General features: G+C 42.6%; 1 pseudogene; it reads left to right on the forward strand.

Annotated features, from left to right (window-relative positions):
• Window positions 1–372: 372 nt before the first annotated feature.
• Window positions 373–1,627, forward strand: LOC142841087 (BTB/POZ domain-containing protein 10 pseudogene; annotated as a pseudogene).
• Window positions 1,628–22,148: the final 20,521 nt, after the last annotated feature.

The raw sequence follows: 22,148 nt of genomic DNA on the forward strand, positions 1-22,148 counted from the left end.
GGTACAGGAGACAGCTTTCTGAACGAACACCAATAGCACAGACACTAAGATCAACAATTAAGGAGCCGGCCTGCAACCTGCCAGGGCAGCTCTGGTAGGTACAGCTGGTGGAGCGTCTGATAGCCCTTCTCCTCGACACTCAGGACACTCAGTGGACATCTCAGGGGCCGGCAGGGCAGAGTAACCCCGTGCCCCGCCCCTTTCCTATCATCTTTGGGCCACCACAGCGACAACCCGAAGAGGGCAGAGGGCGCGTCACAATAGGGCGCATCACAATAGGGCGATTTATCTGAGCAGGCTGGACCTCTATGAGGGAGAAGGAATTGGAACACTGCCTCACATGTTGCTAAGGGAGGAGTCAACCACGCTAAAATGAGTCTGCACAGTGCTAGTGGGGGACACGGGCGATCAAGAGACAGACGAAGGTCATCTCATGAGCGAGCAGAGTCTCAGCTTACTCCTTGTATTCGAAATGTGACTTCACCAACACGACAGCACTATGTTGAACGAGAAAAAGATCATAATTCATCTCGTCCAAGCAATCCTCGTCCTCAAAGAGCGTCCCCGAATGGCTCCATGAGCAGTGCCGGGAGCAGCAGAAACAGCAATCAGTCGAGCTCAGATGGTAGCTGTAAGACATCCGGGGAGATGGCATTTGTGTATGAGAACGCAAAAGAAGGCACGCGGAGCGTGAGGACATCTGAGCGAGTGACACTGATAGTAGATGACACCAGATTTGTCGTGGACCCGGCCATTTTCACTGCACAGCCAAATACAATGCTGGGCAGGATGTTTGGATCTGGCCGAGAACATAGTTTCACAAGTCCCGATGAAAAGGGAGAGTATGAGGTGGCAGAAGGAATGGGTTCTACTGTGTTTCGAGCTATTTTGGATTACTATAAGACAGGAATCATCCGCTGTCCTGATGGCATATCTATTCCTGAGCTGAGAGAAGCTTGTGATTACCTTTGTGTCTCTTTTGAATACAGTACAATTGAATGTAGTGATCTCAGTGCCCTTCCGCGTGAATTATTAAATGAGGGTGCTCGTAGACGATTTGAATTTTATCTGGAAGAAATGATCCTCCCTCTCATGGTAGCGAGCGCCCAGAGTGGGGAACGAGGGTGCCATATAGCGGTGCTTACAGATGATGATGTGGTTGATTGGGACAAGGAGTATCCACCACAGATGGGAGAGGAGTATTCACAAATTATCTATAGCACAAAATTTTATAGATTTTTCAAGTACATTGAAAACAGAGATGTGGCCAAATCAGCTTTGAAGGAGAGGGGTCTTAAGAAGATTAGATTGGGAATCAAAGGCTATCCTACCTACAAAGAAAAAGTAACGGCCAGGAGGTCGCCCCGAAGTCATTTACAACTACGTCCAAAGACCCTTTATTCGAATGTCCTGGGAGAAGGAGGAAGGAAAGAGTCGGTATGTAGACTTTCAGTGTGTAAAGAGTAAATCTATCACCAACCTGGCGGCGCCTGCCGCAGACATTCCCCAGGACCAGTGGGTAGTCATGCACCCTACTCCACAGGTGGATGAGCTGGAGATCCTCCCCAGCCACCCTGCCTCGGGCAATAACGATCTCTATCCTGCTGCACAGAATCCAATGCTGTGATGCTGCTGTTCCTGAAATCATAGCATGCTACTCTTGTAGAGACGCCGTACTCCTCATTCTGCACCGCAAGGCCACTTCTCTTCATTGTGAGATGCATGTGTTTAGGATACTGCAGTGCAGGCATTTTTTAAGACCAACGGTAGCTGAATGGTTTTTTAATGAGTACAACTTTAGCATCCTGGTTCCAGTTCTATAAATGCATTTGTTTACCAGTAGGTTTGTGAAATTGGTTCTTTGTACGGGGACAGTCCTTTTTTTTTAATTTTTTTATTGATAAAAGGAGGATAAAGAAAAGAAAAAAAACAAATTTCCACCTCCTCCCACCAGCCTCCCATTTCCCTCCCCCTCCTCCCACTCTTCTCCCCCTCCTCCCACTCTTCTCCCCCTCCTCCCACCCCTCTCCCCTTCCCCCCACTCCTCTCCCCCTCCCTTTCCAGTCCAAAGAGCTGTCAGGGTTCCCTGCCCTGTGGTAAGTCCTAGGTCCTCCCCCCTCCATCCATATCTAGGAAGGTGAACAGCTACAAAAAAATATTACTAACCACCTGTGTCTTATCAGACCACCATGGATTAAAGTTAGAATTCAACAACAATGCTACCCCCAGAAATCCTACAAACTCATGGAAACTGAACAGTCAACTACTGAACCATACCTGGACTAAGGAAGAAATAAAGAAAGAAATTAAAGTCTTCCTTGAATTCAATGAAAATAAAGAAACAACATACTCGAACTTATGGGACACTATGAAAGCAGTCCTAAGAGGAAAGTTCATAGCACTAAGTGCCCACTTAAAGAAAACAGAGAAAGCACATATTGGAGACTTAACAGCCCACCTGAAAGTTCTAGAAAAAAAAGAAGCAGACTCACCTAGGAGGAGTAGAAGACTGGAAATAATCAAACTGAGGGCTGAAATCAACAAAATAGAAACACAGAAAACAATCCAAAGAATCAATGAATCAAGAAGCTGGTTCCTGGAGAAAATCAACAAGATTGACAAACCCCTATCCAAACTAATCAAATGGCAGAGAGAAAATTTGCAAATTAATAAGATCAGAAATGAAAAGGGGGACATAACCACAAACACAGAGGAAATTCAGAGAGTCATTAGATCTTACTACAAAAGCTTGTATGCCACTAAACTGGAAAATGTAAAAGAAATGGACACTTTTTTAGATAAATACGATTTACCAAAATTAAATCAGGACCAGGTGAACAATCTAAACAGACCTGTCAGTCGCAAAGAACTAGAAGCTGTTATCAAAAACCTCCCTACCAAAAAAAGCCCAGGGCCAGATAGTTTCAATGCGGAATTCTACCAGAACTTCCAAGAAGACCTAATACCTATACTCCTCAATGTATTCCACAATATAGAAACAGAAGGGTCATTACCAAATTCCTTTTATGATGCTACAGTTACTCTGATACCAAAACCACACAAAGACTCAACCAGGAAAGAGAATTACAGGCCGATCTCACTCATGAATATCAACGCAAAAATCCTCAACAAAATACTGGCAAACCGAATCCAAGAACACATCCGAAAAATTATCCATTATGATCAAGTAGGCTTCATTCCTGAGATGCAGGGATGGTTCAACATACGAAAATCTATCAACGTAATCCATCATATAAATAAACTGAAAGAAAAAAACCATATGATCATTTCATTAGATGCTGAAAAAGCATTTGACAAAATTCAACATCCATTTATGTTAAAAGTCTTGGAGAGATTAGGGATACAAGGGTCATACCTAAATATAATAAAAGCTATATACAGCAAGCCGACAGCTAACATCAAATTAAACGGAGAGAAACTCAAAGCATCCCGCTTAACTCAGGAACACGACAAGGCTGCCCACTTTCGCCATACCTCTTCAATATAGTGCTGGAAGTTCTAGCAATAGCAATAAGACAGCATAATGGGATCAGTCCTTTTTCACACAGCTCGGTCTTCTCAGAAGTCGTGGGAACTGGCAGCTGGGGTACTTTCAGTGTAGATTGATACTCATCATGCCCCAGATAAAATGCAGAATATTAAGAGTTACACTTTATAGACGGTGGTTAAATGGAGGGCTCTGGAGATGAGTGAACCGACATTAGGAGCATCAGATCTCTTCTCATCACTCAAACAAACTCAAGATAAATATGATTTTGCTTCTTGTGGGCCAACTACCCATACTGTACTGAGGAATACTCTGATAGAAGGGCTTGTGTTATACTGTGCGCCACCACTCTAACATGGCTTCAACAGTTCATTTTCTTATCCCATAATTGTTAAGAAAAAAAAGCATTAGTAAATAAATATTTGAACTGATTAAGGACAAGGCAGACTGGACAGTAAACCTCCTGACGTTCACCCTTCCTGTTTGCTCATTTACTAAATGTTTGTTAAACTCGAGTTTTTCATCAAAATAAAATTCCATTGTTTTTAAAAAATCAACAATTAATAATTGGGACTTCATGAAATTGAAATTGAAAAGTTTCTGTAAGCCAAGCAGTGGTGGTGCACACCTTTAATCCCAGTACTTGGGAAGCAGAGGCAGGCAGAAGTGTTCCCTTTACCCCACAACTTCTCCAGCATAAGTTGTCATCAGTGTTTTTGATCGTGGCCATTCTTACAGGTGTAAGATGAAATCTCAGAGTTGTTCTGATTTGCATTTCTCTGATGACTAAGGATGTTGAACATTTCCTTAAGTGTCTTTCAGCCATTTTAGATTCCTCTGTTGAGAGTTCTCTGTTTAGGTCTGTACTCCATTTTTTATTGGATTATGTGTTCTTTTGATGACCAATTTTTTGAGTTCTTTGTATATTTTGGAGATCAGACCTCTATCTGATGTGGCGTTAGTGAAGATTTTTTTTCCCATTCTGTAGGCTGTCGTTTTGTCTTGTTGACCATGTCCTTTGCTTTACAGAAGCTTTTCAGTTTCAGGAGGTCCCATTTATAATTGTTTCTCTCAGTATCTGTGCTCAACTATGTTCATAGCAGCATTGTTTGTCATAGCCAGAACCTGGAAACAATCTAAACGCCCTCGACTGAAGAGTGGATAAGGAAAATGTGGTACATTTACACAATAGAGTACTACACAGCATAAAAAAATAATGACATCTTGAATTTTGCAGGAAAATGGATGGAGTTAGAAAACATTATTTTCAGTGAGGCAACCCAGACACAGAAAGACAGTTATCATATATACTCACTCATAGGTGGTTTTTAAACATAAAGCAAAACCAGTCCACAAATCACAACCCCAAAGAACTTAGACCATAATGAGGACACTAAGAGAGACATACATGGATCTAATCTACATGGGGAGTAGAAAAAGACAAGATCTCCTGAGAAAATTGGGAACATGGAGACCATGAGGGAGGGTTGAAGCGGGGAGAGGCAGGGAGGGGAGCAGAGAGAAAAATGTAAAGCTCAATAAAAATAAAAAAAATGGGGTTCAACCCTTTTTTCCCATCATATCTCCCTTCTTTTAGAAAGAGATTGACCGTGAACAATACCAATTTGTAACCAACCCCCCTAAATGAAAATAAACATTTATAACCAATAAAAATGGGGTGCAAATCTAAACAGAGAATTCTCAACAGAAGAAACTCAAATAGCCAAGAGACACTTGAAATAGATGTTCAACATCCTTAGCCATCGGGAAAATGCAAATCAAAACAACTCTGAGGTACCATCTTACACCTGTCAGAATGACTAAGATAAATATATAAGCAACAGCTCATGCTGGAGAAGATGTGGAACGAGGGGAACACTCCTCCACTGCTGGTGGGAGTGCAAACTTGTACAGCCACTTTGAAAATCAGTGTGGCGGTTCCTCAGAAAACTGGGAATCAATCTACCTCAAGACCCAGCAATACCACGCTAGGGCATATACCCAAAGGATACTCGACCATACCAAAAGGACACTTGTTCAACTATGTTCATATCAGCTTTATTTGTAATAGCCAGAACCTGGAAATAGTCTAAATGTCCCTCTCCTGAGGAATGGATAAAGAAAATGTGGTCCATTTACACAATGAAGTATTAGTCAGCTGTTATAAACGAGGTCACCAAGAAATATGAAGGCAAATGGGTTGAACTATAAAATATCATCATGAGTGATTGGTAATTTAGACCAATAAAGACAAACATGGTGTGTACTAACTCATAAGTGAATATTAGCTGTAAAGGATCACTATGCTACAACCCATTGACCCAGATTGACTAGGTACCAAGAAGAGTTCATGGGGGGACTCCCTGGGAAGGGGACATAGAAGAGATTTGATAAATGGACTGAGGCAGGTGGGGATGGGAACATGAGCAATCAGATTGGGGGCACGGAGGAGGTGAGGGTTAAGGGAGACTGTTGGAGGGAGGCATTATGAGGTCAGGAATTATGAGGCCTGGCACAGAGGAATCTCCCAGGAGTCTATAGGGGGAACCCCAGCTTAGACTCCTAACAATAATGGCTAAGTAGCCATCTCCTGTGACTAAACTGGTGCCTAGGCCAATTACCATCAGAGGGCTGTCATCTAGCAACTGATGGAGGTAGACACAGAGACCCACAACCAAACATTAGGCAGAGTTTCAGAATTCTGTGGAGGAGGAGGAGGAGGAGGAGGAGGAGGAGGAGGAGGAGGAGGAGGAGGAGGAGGAGGAGGAGGAGGAAGAGGAGGAGGAGGAGGAGGAGGAGGAGGAGGAGGAGGAGGAGGAGGAGAGGAGGAGGAGGAGGAGAAAGGAATATATGAGCCAGTGGTATCAAGGACACTACGGGAAGACTCACACAGTCAACTAACCTGGGCTCATAAGGGCTCGCAGAGAGGGGTGCACCCATACACTGAGACAATGGGGATGTTCTATTGGGAACTCACCAAGGCCAGCTGGCCTGGGTCTGAAAAAGCATGGGATAAAACCGGACTCGCTGAACATAGTGGACAATGAGGACTACTGAGAACTCAAGAACAATGGCAATGGGTTTTTAATCCTACTGCACGTACTGGCTTTGTGGGAGCCTCGGCAGTTTAGATGCTCACCTTACTAGACCTGGATGGAGGTGGGGGTTCCTTGGACTTCCCACAGGGCAGGGAACCCTGAATTGCTCTTTGGGCTGACGAGGGACAGGGACTTGATTGGGGGAAGGGGAGGGAAATGGGAGGTGGTGGCAGGGAAGAGACAGAAATCTTTAATAAATAAATAAATTTAAAAAGGGGCTCGCAGAGACTGAACTGACAACCAAGGAGCCTGCATAGGACTGACCTAGGTACTCTGCATATATGTGACAGTTGTGTAGCTTGGTCTTCTTATAGGACTCCTAACAGTGGGAGCAGGGCCTGTCTCCAACTCTTTTACTGGCTTTTGGGTCCCTATTCCTCATACTGGGTTGCCTTGCCCCAGCCTTAATACATGGGAAATGCTTAGTCTTACTGCAACTTGATATGGTGTGTTTTAGTGATACTCATAGGAGACAACCTTTTAGATGGAGATGGAGGAGAAGGAAAACGTAGGGGAAAATGTAGAGGAAAACGGGGGAGAGGCACTGGAAGGGGAGGATTGGGAGAGGATTCAGCCAGGTTGTAAAATAAATATATGAATTTTTAAAAAAGAATTACATAAAAAATGTGTAATGAAAGTTGCTGGCAATTGAGTAGAACTAGAAAAGAGCACTCTAGGTGAAGTAAGCCAGACCCAGAGAGGCAAGCACAGTATGTACTCATTCATAAGCAGATATTAGACATAAAGCAAAGGATGACCATCCTACAGTCCACAACCCCAGAGAAGCTAGGTAACAAGGAGAGCTCAAGGGAGCACGCATAAATCTCACTGTGAAGGGGAAACAGAATAGACATGGTACTGGGGGATGGGTCTGAAATGGGTGGTGGTGTCCCCGGGATGGGAACAGAAGGAATCAAGTTGCAGGGAGGCTAGAGGGAGAGAGTACTGGGAGAGACAACTTGAATCAGAGGCGTTTCTGGGATGAGCTTAAAAACCTAGTGCAGTGGAAACTCCCAGAAATCTATCACGGTGACCCTAGATAAGACTCCTAGCAATGGGGATACGAAGCCTGAACCTACCATTTCCTGTAACCAGGCAAGACTTCCAGTGGAGGAATTGGAACACCAACCCAGCCACAAAACCTTCAACATACAACCTGCCCTGCCTACAAGATGTGTTGGAGTAAAGAGGGCACAGAGATTGTGAGAGTGACTAACCAATGACTGATCCAGCTTGAGACCCATACCATGAGAAGGAGCCCATCCCTGAGGGCAGGCCACAGAGACTGGATAACCCAGAGACCTGGGATAGAACCAAACATGACTGAAAAAAATAAGCAATGAAATGGTTCCTCATGATATCCTGCTATACTCATAGATTGGTGCCTAGCCAACTGTCATCAGAGAGGCTGCACCCAGCAACTGACGGAAGCAGATGCAGAGACCCACAGCCAAACATTAGGTGGAGCTCAGGGAATCCTGCCCAAGAGGGGGAGGAAGGATTGTAGGATCCAGTGATGGCAAGGACACCACAAGAAAACCCACAGAACCAACTAACGTGAGCTCATAGGGGCTCATAGAGACTGGAGCAACAATCAAGGAGCCCGCATGGGACTGACCCATGCCTCCTGCATATATGTTACAGTTGTGTACCTTGGTATTCTTGTGGGACTCCTAACAGTGGGAGCAGGGTCTGTCTCTGACTCTTTTCCCTGCTCTTGGGGACCCTTTCCTCCTACTGGATTGCCTCTTCTATTCTTAATAGAAAAGGAGGTGACTAGCCTCACTGTGACTTGATATATCATGGTTGGTTGATATCCATGGGAGGCCTGCCCATATGTGAAGAGAAACAGAGAAGTGAATGGTTGGGGATAAGGCAGACACAGGCGGATCTCTGTGAGTTCGAGGCCAGCCTGGTCTACAAAGTGAGTTCCAGAACAGCCTGGACTTTTACACAGAGAAACCCTGACTCAAAAAAAAAACCCAAACAAACAAAAAATGCAATAAGTCCCAGTGCATAAATGGAACAGATGGGTGTCAACATCAGGCGGTTGAACAAGAGAGCCATCCTGCCCATGTGGATCTCTGATTGTCTGAAACAGCCCTCCACACACCTTCACACACACCTCCAGGGCCACAAAGCCCTGCTGAGCTCTTTGTTTCTTTCTCCAACCTCTTTGGCTTGCCTGTTTCCCACGCCAGGTCTAGTCCTGTCTCCTATGGAATCATTCCTTTCCTCTGGCCTTCCAATAGCCCTGCTGAGAATTTCTAAGGCCCACACTGCTTCCTCCATAACTTTCTTTCCATATGAGAGTTTGATAAGGCTTGAGGAAGGATCAGATCTTGACAGAAGGGAGGCTGAGGCAAGGGGATTGCAAATTCTGGGCATGGCTGAGCTATAGAACAAGATCCCAACTCACCCTCAAAAAAACAATTTCAGGACGGAACACAAGAGTGACTTGCAACTTTTCTCTTCCTAAGTGAGAGTTCCCAGGAGATGTGAAAACATGTTTATGGAATACTGGAGTCCTTGGAGACAGGCATGGGTCGATTTCTGTAAAATCTGTCACCTCACTGATTGCCAGGATCAGTTCCACTGATCTGGCTCGCTAAGTGGCTGTCCCGTTTCTCCTCTCACCACTACTCCACATTCACCTTCCCCAATATGTGGCCTGATGCAGAAGGGTAACTTGGCGCAGACAGGAGGCCTTTTGTTGGGTCAAGGGTCTATGAGTAGGTACGTTCTCATGCTAGAACCTCCAAACAAGCTCTCAAAGTCCACTTTTAGGAGAACGTAGGGTGGTCATGCTTCCAGGACTCCAAACCCATCAAAATGAGGCCCTATGTGAGGAAGTCTCTCTTTGAAAAAAGAAAGAGGGCATAGGGGAGGGGAAAACTATAAAAGAGGGCCTGGGAGGGAGTAAAAGAAAGTGGGGATGGAGGGAGAGAAGGCAATGTTGCCATTCTAGACTCGTATTAATATAGGTAGGAAGCTGTAAGGTAGAGATGCTTTTCATTGTGCAGTACAGCCTCAGAAATGCATTTCGAAGCCTATTGTGGTGCTTAAACCCTATGCTTTGCCCTTCTCTTTGCATTCCTGTATCAATAAACTTTGAAAGCCTTCAAGGGAAGGGAGGGCTCTGGATTAATGTTTAAAGGTTTACATTTAGAAAATTATTAGTAAAGCGTATTAATATTCCCTAGATTTTATATTACAACATAAAGGTGGCCAAAACCTTTATTTATTTTTTCTGTTTTGGGGGATTGTAAAGGGGTCTTATGTAGTCCAGAAGGTTTTCTACATATTAGTAAAGAACTGCCAAGAAATAAATCAAGGAAAATATCTCAATCACAACAGTCCCCCCCAAAAAAAAATCTAGCCAGGGGACGGTGATGGTGCATGCCCTTTAATCCCAGCACTTGGAAGGCAGAGGCAAGCAGATCTCTGTGAGTTCTAAGCCAGTCTGGTCTACATAGGGAGTTCCAAGACAGCCAGAGCTGTACCACAGAGAATCCCTGTCTCAGAAAACAAAACAAAACAACAACAACAAAATCTAAGAATAAATCTCACCAAGGAAGTGTAAACTTCTGTGAAGAAAACGTCCAAACACTGAAAAGAGAAAGTGAAGAGACCTTGAAATCTTTCTGGCTCCTAGTAGCCTCTTCACTTCCTACCAAAGCCAAGTCACAGCTTCAGTGTGATCCTATAAGAAGTCCAAAGACAAGGCTTAGGAAGGAGGGAGCTCAGTTATCAGAGTTCTTCTCTGGCATGTACAAGACCCTAGGTTCCAGTCCCAATTCCACACAAACCAGGAGTCACCTACAATCCCAGCACTTGAGAGATGGTAGCAGGAGGATCAGGGTGATCCTTGGTGATATCGTGAGTTCCAGATCATCCTAAAACTAAGATCCATGTGTGAGCAAAACATAGGACATTTGTCTGAGTATGCACTGCTTCACTTAATAGAATAGATCCACCCATTTTTCTGTAAATTTCATGATTTCATTTTTCTTCCTGGTTTTATAAAATACCAGTATGTATATATGCCACGTTTTCATTATCCATTTTCCTGTTGATGGAAATCCAAGCTGGTTCCCATTTCCTGATCACAGAATGCAGGACATATATGTTAGGTAAGGCTGTTACCACTGAGCTGTGTCTACAGCCCAACTTAAATATTGATGCCATATTTAGAGACTAGGTGTCATGGCTATATAACTTCAAATTCAAGCTTTTCCCTTAAAAAAAATAGTGCCTTGTGGAGAAGCCTTGAACTTGAGCTCTAGGGACAAACTGTGTACTATGGATGTCAACACCAATAGGGGAGACCACCGGAAGATACCACCTGTGCACCTACTGTGAGCCCTAGAAGTACACATGCTGAGTTTCCTGTTTAGCTTGATACACAAGCTCAGCTGTACACCCCATGAACTCTATTCATAACTGACAAGCCATTCACCTCTCAGTCTTCTGGTGATTGAGACAGCATACATATTTGAGGTAGGAACTGGCTGAATGTCCCTGATTTTACAGTGAGCTATCACAATAAGCAATTTTTCAGTTTATTCATTTTTTGAGTTTGATATAAACAGTAATATGATCTAAGTAAGTAGTTACAAAGCACCAGATTTGGCGATTTGAAAAAGCAAACATGAACTAGCAAAATGGTTCAGCTGGTGAAAGCACTGGCTTCTATGTCTGACAATCTGAGTTTGTGTGTTTGTTTTGTAGTTTTTGTGGTTTGTTGTTGTTGTTGTTGCTTTTGGTTTTTCAAGACAAGGTTTTCCTATGTAGCAGCTCTGGCTCTCCTGGAATTCACTCTGTACCCCAGGCTCACTGAGATCCACCTGTCTCTGCCTCCCGAGTGTTGGGATTAAAAGCGTGCACCACCACACTCTGCTCTGACAATATGAGTTTGAGCCCCAAACGCTACATGGTACAAGAAAAAAACTGACTCACACAAATTGTCCTCTGGTTTCTATACATATGCTATCTCTCCCTCGCACACACACACACCACATACATACATGCATAAAAGTAAAAACAATACTATGCTTTCTTTTGAGAGAGAGAGAGAGAGAGAGAGAGAGAGAGAGAGAGAGAGAGAGAGAGAAGATATGACTCAAAAGAGACTATGAGGGCTGGAGAGATTGCTCAGTGGTTAAGAACACTGACTGCTCTTCCAGAGGACCCGGGTTCAGTTCTCAGCACCCATAAGGTAGCTCACAAACATTTGTTTTTTGTTTTGTTTTGTTTTATTTTATTTTGTTTTTAAGGACAATTTTTATTGTTTTTATTGAGCTACATATTTTTCTCCACTCTCCTCTTCCTCCCCTTCCCCTTCTACCCTCTCCCATGATCTCCATGCTCCCAATTTACTCACAAGATCTTGTCTTTTTCTCCTTCCTATGTAGATCCATATGTATCTCTTAGGGTCCTCTTTGTTGTCTAGGTTGTCTGGGGTTGTGGGCTATAGGTTGGTTTTTCTTTGCTTTATGTCTAGAAGCCACTTAGGAGTGCATACATATTATATTTGTATTTTTGTGTATGGGTTACCTCACTCAAAATGTTTTTTCTTAGATCCATTCATTTGCCTGCAAATTTCAAGATGTCATTATTTTTTACTGCTGTGTAGTACTCCATTGTTTAAATATACCACATTGTCCTTATCCATTCTTTGGTCGAGGGACATCTAGGTTGTTTCCAGGTTCTGGCTATGACAAATAATGCTGCTATGAACATAGTTGAGCACATGTCTTTGTGGTATGGTTGAACATCCTTTGGGTATATGCCAAAGAGTGGTATTACTGGGTCTCGAGGTACATTGTTTCCCAATTTTCTGAGAAACCGCCATACTGATTCCCAAAGTGAATATACAAGTTTGCACTCCCACCAGCAACTGAGGAGCGTTCCCCTTACTCGGCATCTTCTCCAGCATAAGCTGTCATCGATGTTTTTGATCTTGGCCATTCTGACAAGTGTAAGATGGAATCTCAGAACTGTTTTGATTTGCATTTCTCTGATGGCTAAGGATGTTGAGTATTTCCTTAAGTGTCTTTCAGCCATTTCAGAAACATTTGTAAATCCAGTCCTAAAGAATATGATGGTGTCACAGGGCACTGTATGTATATATATGGAGCACACACATACTCAGAGCAAAACACTCATATACACAAAATATAAAAATAAAGTAATCCTTTTAGAAAGAGAGAGAGAATAGGGCTGGTGAGACGGGTTACTGATTAGGTAAAGGTGCTTGTTGAGCAAGTCTGCTGACCCAAGTTGCACATAGAAGTGGAAAGAGAAAACTAATTCCACAGGATGTCTTCTGATACACGTGCACACTATGGACTATGCACGTATGCACACACACACGTCATACACACATTTACACAATAAGATAGATAGACAGACAGACAGACAGACAGACAGACAGACAGACAGACAGATAGACAGACAGACCAGGCATGGTAGCACACAACTTTAACTCCAGCATTCCGGAGACAGAGGCAAGCAAATCTCTATGAGGTTCAGGTCATCCAGGGCTACAAAGTGAGACCGTGCCTCAAAAACAGATAAAGAAACCCACAGATTGCCATAGGATAAAGCCACAATATAAGTCTGTAAAGTCTGTAAAGCCTAGCAGGTCTTACCTTTCAAAAAAAGAAGGTTTTTTTTAAACTTCAGGATGTCTGAGAAGATGTTCTCTTGGGTAGGATGTGAGGTTTGGAATGGCTCTTTACTTTTCAAGTTAAAATATAAATGACATTTTTTAAAAACCCAGGCCCAGATGGAGTCACAGCTGAATTCTACCAGACCTTTAAAGAAGAACTAATGCTAATGCTCCTGAACTATTTCATAAAACAGAGAGGGAAGGAACAGAGCCAAATTCGCTTGACAAAGCCAGCATCACACTCCTACCAAAACCTGACAGGAAACAACAGAAAAAGAAAATTAAAGGCCAATTGCTCTGATGAATATGGATGTAAATTTTCTCAATAAAATACAAACTAAATTCAAATACACATCGAAAACATCACTATCATGATCAGTCTGATTTCATTCCAGGGATGCAAGGATGCTTCAGCCTGCACAAATCAATATTTATAATGCACCACATTAATAGACTGAAGGACAGACGTCACATGATGATTTATTTCAATAAAGGCAGTGAAGGCCTTTGTTAAAGTCCGACATCCTTTCATGATAAAAGTCCTTGAAGGAATATAGCTCAACCTAATAAAGGTCACGTGTGATAAACCTATAGCGAATATTATACTAAATGCCTTGGTCCTGGTGACAAGGTATGTTTTCTCACTCCTGATCTTAGTGGAGCTGTTTTCCATTTTTCTCATGTAGTTTCATGGTGTTTCTGCACAGCAATAGAACAGTAATTAACACACCTAGCATAAACAGGGCCCTGGCTTTGATCCCTAGCCTCACATAAACCACTGATGACGGCACACATGTATAATCCCAGTCTCAAGTGATCAGGGCAGGTAAATCAGAAGTTCACTGTCATCCTTGGCTACATAGTGAATTCAGAGCCAGCCTGAGCTACATGAGATCATTTGAAAGGAAAATAAAGAAAGGAAGAAAGGAAGGGAGGAAGAAAATCAAACTATCCCTATTTTCCAATTATATGATCATAGACATAGGAGATTCAGTAAACTACACCAAGAGACTCTTATTTTATTGCTTTGAGCAAGCATTCTATATGGCCCAAATTGTCCTTATGGTCCCTATGTAGAGGAGGATGGACTTAACTCCAGATTCACCCACCTCCAGACTCTAAGTGTGCACTACTGCCCCTAAAGAAAATTCTTGGGATTTATAAGCACCTTCAGAAAATCAACATACAAAACAGTAGTTTTTCAATACACAAATAATGAACACACTGAGAAAGAAATCAAGAGAAAAGGCCCAACCACGCTAGCTTTGAAAAAAATTAATGTCTAGAAATTAATCTAACAAAGGAATTAAAAGGCTCTAAAGTGAAAATGTCAAAACAGTGAGGAGAAAAATCAAAGAACCTCTAAGATGAACAGAATTCCCATGCTCACAGAACCAAGCTAATATTGTGAAAATGCCCATACATATTACCAAACGCAATCTACAGTTCTCATGCAATCCCCATTAAAACACATACATGAATACATACATAAATATATTGAAAATAATATATACAGATAGTATAAAACATAGATTTAAAAAAAACTGGGTTTCATTCAGCCCACGTTAGCCTTGAACTTATTATATAGACAAGGATGATCTTGAACTGATTCTACTGCTTCCACTTTCCAAGTGCTGGGATTACAAGTGTGTGCCACGTATACGGCCAGAAAACACAGATTTTAATATACAGTCAGAACTGGCAAGCTAGCTCAGATGGCAAAATGACTACCATCAAGCCTCATGAGTTAACCTCGTTCCCTGGAACCCATGAGGTGGAAGGAGAAAACTTACTTCTCAAAGTTGTCTTCTGACCACACACACTACATAGACAGATGATAGATAGATAGATGATAGATAGATGATAGATAGATAGATAGATAGATAGATAGATAGATAGATAGATAGATAGATAGATAGATAGATAGAGATAGATGATAGATAGAGAGATAGATGATAGATAGATAGATAGATAGATAGATAGATAGATAGATAGATAGATAGATAGATAGATAGATAGATAGATAGAGTGAAAAATAAAATTAAATAATATACAGTTTGATGAGTTTTTGAGATAGAATCTCACTGTGTAGAGGCCTCAAACTTTCAGCAATCCTCCTGCCTCAGCCTCCCAAGCATTTTGATAGCAGCCACACCTGTTTGTGATGTTATCACATCTGTCCTATTTACCAAGTCTTTTTCGTCACTCAGTAGTACTCCTCTGGATAATGATAGCATTATTTGGTTGTCCACTCCCCTGCTGACAGGTATTTGAATTGTTTCTAGCTGGAGTTTTTGTGAGGAGAGTTGCTAATAAACATTTTTTATGGTTGTTTTGTTTGTGTATGTATCGGAGTGGTATGCTTGTTTGTGTGTGTATGTATGTATGAGAAAGAGAGAGAGTGTGTGTATATAGGCACACAAGTGCACAGTTGCAGATGTGTGTGTAGGTATGTATGAGAAAGAGAGAAAGAGAGAGAGAGGGTGTGTGTATAGGCACACAAGTGCACAGTTGCAGATGTGTGTGTGGGTATGGGAACATGTGTGTGTATTTGAGTGTGGAGGCCGGGAGCTCAACTCTGGGTGTTATTCCTCAAGAGATATCCAGCTTACTTTTTGAGACAGTCTCTCACTGAGACCTGGAACCTGTCAAACAAGCTAAGCTGGCTGCTTAGTGAACCTCAGGGATCTATCTGTCACAGTCTTACCAGAGCTGGAAATACAAAAGTTTGCCACCATGCCTGGTTTTTTACGTGGGTTCTGGGGACTCAAACTCAGATCTTCGTTGTTGTTGTTGTTGTTGTTGTTGTTGTTGTTGTTGTTGTTACAAGGTCTCTAACTGAATCTGGAGCTCACTGATTTGGCTAGACTGGTTGGCCATTGCTCATTGATCTGGCTAATTTGGTTGCCCACTGAGCTACAGGGATCCACTTGTCTCTGCCTCCCTTGGCTTTTCATGTGAGTGCTGGGAATTCAAACCCAGGTCTTCGTGCTTATGCGGCAAACACTTTGCCCACTCAGCCATCTTCCCAGCTCCTTTTGTATAGTTTGTCATGGGCAAATGTTTCCAGGACTCTTTTTCTAGATATGATTTGTGGGTCCTCATTAGCGGTACAGTTAGGATTGAGAACCTATAAAACGTTCTCCCCAATCATACGATTTTAATTCCTACCAGCGGTTCAAGAAAATTCCATTGGGACGGAGAAGATGGCTCCTCCATGAAGAGATACTGGCTGCTCTTCCAGAGGGCCCAAGTTTGGTTTCCAGCACCACATGGCAGCTCATAAATGACTATAACTCAAATTCCAACACCCTCATCTACCCTTTGTGGGTACCAGGCATGCAAATGGTATATAGGCATACATGAATAAAAAAAATAAAATGAAAGTAAAATTCCTTTTCACATCCTTCCCAATGGCTGCATTTGGGGGGATTTGTGTTCATATGGGTTGTGTTTTCACTGCTTCTGCTTCTGTTGCTGCTGCTGCTGCCGCTGCTTTTGAAAGAGAGTCCTGATGCAGCCGAAATTAGCCTGAGACTCATTACATATTCCAGGCTGGCCTTGAACTCTCTATAACCTCCCAAATTCTGACAGTATAGGTACATTCCACTACATCTGGTGTCAGTTTGCTTTTTGTTGCTTTTAATGTTACTTATTAGAATGCTATCTTAATTGGGCTTTAATTCTATTTCCATGATGGTTAATGATGTCATACACCTGTACATACTCTTATTCGACATTCCTGAATCTATTTGGGCAAGTATCAAAATGCTTTCAATCTGTCCTTTCTAAAGCCTGACTTAATACCCTTTAAATAAAGTTATCTAAGCAGACACAGTGGTTCATGTAATCCCAGTACTCGGGGAGTAAAAATAGAAGGATCAGGAGTTCAAGATCATCGTTGGCTGTATAGGGAATTTGAAACAACCTGGGCTGTGGGGGACCCTGTTTCCAAACAACAAAGAGCAGTTATCTGGCGGGTATTGATACTCATATCTGTACTCCCAGTATTTGGGGAGTTTTAACAGGATAATTACCCCAAGTCCAAAGTCATTTTGGACTACATAGTGAGTTCCAGGTCAGTCTAAACTACAGAGGCAGGTAGATCTCTGTGAGTTCAAGGCCAGGCTCCAAAGTTAGAGAAACCTTGTCTCGAAAAACCAATAATAATAATAATAAATAATAATAATAATAACAACTTTTAAAATGGAGAAAAGTGAGCCAGGCATGATGATTCATACCTGTAATGCTAACAACAGAAGACTAAAACAGGAGGGTTACCATGAGTTCAATACCAACCTGGGCTACATAGAATTATGGGCCAGACTGCTACATAGCAAGACACTATTAAAACGGGAGTGGGGAGTACTACACAGCAGAAAAAATGAAATCTTGAATTTTGCAGGCAAATGGATAGAGCTAGAAAACATCATATTGAGTGAAGTAACCCAGACACAGAAAGACAATTATCACATGTACTCACTCATAGGTGGTTTTTAAACATGAAGCAAAGAAAACCAGCCCACAAATCACAATCCCAGAGAATTTAGACAACAATGAGGACACTAAGAGAGACTTACATAGATCTAATCTACATAGGAAGTAGAAAGTAGAAAAGACAAGATCTCCTGAGTAAATTGGGAGCATGGGGACCTTGGGGGAGGACTGAGGGGAGGAGAGAGGCAGGGAGGGGAACAGAGAAAAATGTAGAGCTCAATAAAAATCAATTTTAATAAAAAGGAGGGGGAAGGAGAGGAGGAGAAGGGGGAGGAGAGGAATTGAAGGAAGGAGCTGTTAGCTCAGTCTGTTGTCTAAAAGATTTCCATGATGAAACAGATCCATTTGAGGTGCATATTTAGCCAAAATTGCTTTTTATTCCGGTCCAGTTTCACTGTTAAAAAGCAAATACATGGCCGGGCATGATGGCTCCTACCTATAATCTCAACACTTCAGAAGCTGAGGCAGACAGATTGCTGTGAGTCTGAGACCATCTTAGGCTATATAGTGGGTTCCAGCCAGCCTGGGGTATAGAGTGAGACACTGTCTCAAAACACATATAATAAAAATAATCATAGAAAAACAGGTCATGAATTTGAGAGGAGGTGGTTAGGGGAACAAAGAATTGAGGAAGGCGAGGGAGGGGTGTAAGTAATGTAAATACAGTGTACTCATGTACAAAGTCTTCAAATAGATTTAAAAAAAAGCAAGAAAGCAAAACCTCTCCTCAAATAAATTCATGTAACTTTCCCAAAGTCAAATGCTGACTACAGTGTTTTATTTCCAAATTAGAGTATAAGCAGTTTCACCACAAGCATGACAGCTGGAGGCTATGATCTATTACAAATAAATTATGTTTCTCAAAACCAACCTATCTGATTTTGAATGAAGCTGGACCCAGGGGAACATTGCAAATCATAACAATTTCTATTCCCACAAAATGAGGCTGAAGGAACAAGAATATATACATTAATTTTCAGTTGTGATGAGGGTGTAACCCGAGGCCTTGAATATGCTAGACAGGGGCTACAGCTCTGCCCATCAAGTGTGCGTGCACACACACACACATCCTTGTGTGTATATGCTAGTCAATGAGTCTTACAAGGTTTTAGAATGGTTTGGGGAAAAGAGACTGTCAGATTTGATTAAAGGATGATTAAGAAAAGTCTATTTTGGTCACTATCAGAAAAGTGTTTCAAACTGGGAGGAGTGGCATACACCTTTAATCCAAGCACTTGGGAGACAGAGGTAGGTGGATCTCTGTGAGTTCAAGGCCGACCAGGGTTACAGAGAGAAACCCTGTCTCAAAACAAAACAAAAGAAAGTGATTCAAAAAAAAGAATCAAAATATTAACCAGATAAAAGAATGTTACAACTGTTCCAGCACTCCAGAGACAGAAGAGGCAAGAGGATTTTAAATTCAAGGTCAACTTGAACTACGTAATGAGACGTTGTCTTAAAAGAAAACCGAAAGGGAGACTGGGAAAGCTTGGGGTGTAGGTAGAGTGCTTTGTTAGCACCATGAAGCCTGGGTTTGAGCCTTAGCAGTGTCTTGAACTGTAATGTCAGCATTCGGGAGGTAGGGACAAAACCATCAGTCCCAGCTACACACTCAGCTAAAAACTCCCTTTTTAAAAGGCAGGGATGCTAGAAAAAAAAAAAGAAAAGAAAAGATCTTATGTAAAGGACGTCTTGGATTTCTGAGGAGCAAGCCATCTGTCTGTAAATTGGATCTCCCTGGTTTCACTGGATTCTTCCTCACATTGACCATTTGAAAGCTTGCTCATCTCCCCTTTGCAGGAGAAGACTTGTTAACTGGTATCTTCTATGCTGTGTAGAATTTAGTATGACAGAATAGAATTATCAATGTGACATCAGTGTGTTGGTACAATGGCCATCAGTCTAGTTCATCTTCGCTCCTTTTGGGGTATCTTGCAATATATTCACAACACAATTCAATACTTTACCATTTTCCTCCATCTATTATATTCAGTAAGACAGAATCTCGTGTGTCCCAGGCTGGCCTTGAACTGTGCAGCCAAGATTACCATGAAGGCCCAATCCCTCGGCCTCTACCTCCAAGGTACAAGGGTACACCATATTTCCTGGTTTATATGGTGCTGGAGATGGTACCAAGGCCTTCGTGCATGATAGGCAAGTACTCTACCCACTGAGCTACATGGTCAGTCCTCTTCTCTCACTGTTCTAGAATCCAGAAACCTGAACTGCCAGAGTTCGTTCCTGTCCCCAAGCTTGAGGTGTCTGGGGAAGTCCCTGGCATTGCTTGGGTCTTAGAGATCCAGTCTCTGACTCCAACTTCACATGGCCTTCTCCCCCATGTGCCTTTGTGTGATCCTTTCCTGTCTCTTTATTTTTTTATTATTTTATTTTATTTTGATTTTCGAAACAGGGTTTTTCCGTAGCTTTTGGTTCCTGTCCTGGAACTAGCTCTTGTAGACCAGGCTGGTCTCGAACTCACAGAGATCTGCCTGCCTCTGCCTCCCGAGTGCTGGGATTAAAGGCATGTGCCACCACCGCCCGGCCCTTTCCTATCTCTTTAAAGGAGATATCTGTCATTAGACTTAGAGCCTGCCTAAGACTAAGACAAGATGATCTTTATTTCATGTGAATTGGTGTTTTGCTTGCATGTATGCCTATGTGAGGGTGTCAGATCTTGGAGTTACAGACAGTTGTGAGCTGCCATGTAGGTACTGGGAATAGAACCAGGATCCTCTGGAAGAGCAGTCCAGTGCTCTTAACCACTGAGGCATCTCTCCAGCCCCTCAGATGATCTTATTGTAAGATCTTGCTGTGATTCTAGCACTCTGGAGGCAGGGGCAACAAGACTGCAGCAAATTCAAGACCAGTCTTCTCTCCACGGCCTGCCAAAGTTACATAGTAAGACGCTGTCTTAAACATCACAAGGCTAGGCCAGACAGTGGTAGTGCATGCCTTTAATTATAGGACAGCCAGGGCCACACAGAGAAACACTGCCTTGAAAACAAAAACAAAAAAATCACAAGGCTGGGAACAGAGCTCAGTTGGTAGAGCATAAAGCTCTGGGTTCAATCCCAGCACCCATGCCTCTAACCCCAGGACCCAAGAGACAGAAGTAGGCTGATCAGATGTCTAAACTGGGCCGGAGGAGACGGCTCCATCAGGAAAGGACTTGTAATCCTAGCACTGAGGTAGAGAGACAGGTGGATCCCTAGAGCTCACTGGCCAGCCAATCCAGCCAAATTGGCAAGCTATGGATGCAGTGAGTGACCCTACCTCCAAAACTAATGTGGGCAGTGGTTGAAGCAAACAGTGACCATCAACCTCTGCACACCCGCAGACAAGTATGTGTACATATACATGAATATGAGAACACACACTGAATAAATAAACGAAAAAATGAAAAACACGGACTGGCTTTGGGGGATCTTATTCTCTTTGGATGTATACCTTGCTCAACTTGGATTAGTGGGGAGGGCCTTGGATTTCCCACGGGGCAGGAGGCCTTGCCCTCTCTTAAGATTGAAGGGGGTGGGGAGAGGGGGTGTGGAGGGAGTGGGAGGGGAGTGAGAGGAGGGGAGGAAGTGGGAATTTGGACTGGTATTTTTTTTAAGTAATAAAATAAAATAATAATTAAAAAATCAGGGGTTTGAGAGATGGCTCAGAGGTTAAGAGCACTGGCTGCTCTTCCAAAGGTCCTGAGTTCAATTCCCAGCAACCACATGGTGGCTCACAACCATCTGTAATGAAATATGCTGCCCTTTTCTGGCCTGCAGGGACATATGCAGGCAGACCACTGTATATTTAATAAATAAATAATAATAATAATAATTTAAAAAAACAAAGTAGATGGCAACTAAGGAACAGCTGAGATTGTCTTATAGCCTCCACAGGTATACACATACATGCACACATATACACATACACACATGCATGAACACATAACTATGTGCTCACACACGCAACTAACAATAAAACTAGAGCTAGTGTATGACCAGCTATACCATCCCAGGGCATACTCTCAAATGACTATATCCTGTCACAGAGACACTTGCTCGGTTTATGCCCACTGCTGCTCTTTTCACAAGAGCCAGGAAATGAAAACAGCCTAGATGCCCATCAGCTGGTGAGTGGACAATGAAAATGGGATTTTATCCAGTCATAAAAATATGAAGTCATAGCTCTTTGGACTGGAAAGGGAGGGGGAGAGGAGTGGGGGGAAGGGGAGAGGGGTGGGAGGAGGGGGAGAAGAGTGGGAGGAGGGGGAGAAGAATGGGAGGAGGGGGAGGGAAATGGGAGGCTGGTGGGAGGAGGTGGAAATTTGTTTTTTTTTTTCTTTTCTTTATCCTCCTTTTATCAATAAAAAAAAATTAAA

The sequence above is a fragment of the Microtus pennsylvanicus genome, chromosome X, assembly GCF_037038515.1.
Source record: "Microtus pennsylvanicus isolate mMicPen1 chromosome X, mMicPen1.hap1, whole genome shotgun sequence".
In the NCBI taxonomy this organism is placed as follows: domain Eukaryota; kingdom Metazoa; phylum Chordata; class Mammalia; order Rodentia; family Cricetidae; genus Microtus; species Microtus pennsylvanicus.